Source organism: Euphorbia lathyris, chromosome 5 (assembly GCF_963576675.1).
Source record: "Euphorbia lathyris chromosome 5, ddEupLath1.1, whole genome shotgun sequence".
Taxonomy (NCBI): Eukaryota; Viridiplantae; Streptophyta; class Magnoliopsida; order Malpighiales; family Euphorbiaceae; genus Euphorbia; species Euphorbia lathyris.
Genome location: NC_088914.1, coordinates 11,424,160 through 11,425,862, shown reverse-complemented (window position 1 = coordinate 11,425,862; position 1,703 = coordinate 11,424,160). Strand labels below are relative to the sequence as shown.

The following is a 1,703-nucleotide window of genomic DNA, read 5'->3' as shown; positions in this document are numbered from 1 at the left end:
GTACTTGTGTCAAATGGTGAACTATTTGTGTTTAAGATATCTTCTTTGGATTTTGATAAATCAGTTCCTAGTAATGTTGCATCTTTGGGCATTTCCGGCCCTTGATAATTTTTCCCTGAACGAAGAGTTATAGCCTTCACATGCTCTTTCGGATTTTCTTCCATATGGCTGGGAAGACTTCCCTCTTTTCGGGATGGAATTGATTTAGCAAGTTGACCAATTTGAACCTCCAAATTATGGATGCTAGATGAGTGGTTTTTAATAAGCTGATCGAATCTATTTTCAATCCGTTTAAAACCATCGTCGTGATTACTTATTTTTCCATTGATAACATCTATAAACTTGTCGATTTTAGAAGATAAAGTGCTAATCGTATCTCTTGACTGATTTTGATAATTAGTGGTACGATTTTGATTAGCACTTGCATTATTGTTATTGTTATCTTTCCAGTTAAAGTTAGGATGATTCCTCCATCCAGAATTATAAGTATTAGAATAAGGATTATTAGTTTGGTTTTGCCCTTGGACAATATTTACCTGTTCGATCTCACTCATGTTTTCGTAATCCACATCCGTTTGGACTGGATTACCATTGGTATCGCGTGGTGTCATAAACTTGTCAATTTTGTGCGATAAAGCAGAAAATTGGGCTTGTAGCATCGCGACTGGATCAAGTTCAACTATACCTTTAACTGATGGTGTGGTTGAGGATGATGGTTTTGCTACCGGTATATGTCCACGTTCTGCGGGCCACATATTGATGTTGATTGCCATTTCCTCCAAAAGTTCTCTCGCTTGGGCTGATGTTTTCTTCATAAATAGCCCTCCCGACATAGCATCCAATGAACCCCTAGTTGTAGGATTTAGTCCATTGTAAAATGTTTGCATTAAAAGTTCAGCGGGTAATTGGTGGTGTGGGCATAAACGTTGAAGTTCTTTAAAACGTTCCCAAGTTTCATAAAGAGACTCATTATCATTTTGAGAAAAAGATGTTAACTCCTTTATGACTCTTGCGGTTTTTGCTAAAGGAAAATATTTCGATAAAAATGCTTGGGCTAATTGTTCCCAAGTGGCAAAAGTTGCGGCTGGCATAGAAGTTAACCATTCTTTGGCTCTATGCTTCAAAGTGAAAGGAAAAATGCGAAGTTTGATTGCTTCTGCAGTCACATCTGGGATTTTAAAAGTGTCACAAATTTCAAGGAAATTTGTTAAATGAGTGTTAGGATTTTCGTTAGGTAACCCGTAAAATGTTACATTATTTTGCAACATATTAAGCAAAGCTGGCTTAATTTCAAATTGGTTTGCGGTGATTCTGGGTCTAACGATACTATTGGTCACACCGGCCACACCTGGCCTAGCGTAATCCATAAGTGTTGGTGGGTCTGCCATTTTTTCTGGCTCGGTAAATGTTTTTACTGGAGTCTTATTTTTGTTTTTCTTGTTTTTCTTGTTCTTCCTAATGGTTTTCTCAATTTCTGGGTTTATAGGGTCTGGTACAATGCCTGAACTTCGAGAACTGCGCATGAACCTGAAATCTTGCACGAACCAAAACTACCTACAAAACGGAATTTGAAAAAAAATAAAATAAATTAGTAAATGAAAATTATTAAATTATAAAAGTTAAAATAAGTATGTTTAAACCTAGATTCGAAATAAAACGTCAAAAATCTAAAATTTTGTCAAAAATTTTGGCGTTCCCCGGCA

The 1,703-nt window shown here is 36.3% G+C and overlaps 1 non-coding gene across 1 annotated transcript; it reads left to right on the top strand.

Annotated features, from left to right (window-relative positions):
* Positions 1 to 903: 903 nt before the first annotated feature.
* LOC136231574 (small nucleolar RNA R71) lies at positions 904 to 1,010 on the top strand. The gene has a single exon (XR_010689947.1). It is a non-coding gene; the product is annotated as a small nucleolar RNA R71 (small nucleolar RNA).
* Positions 1,011 to 1,703: the final 693 nt, after the last annotated feature.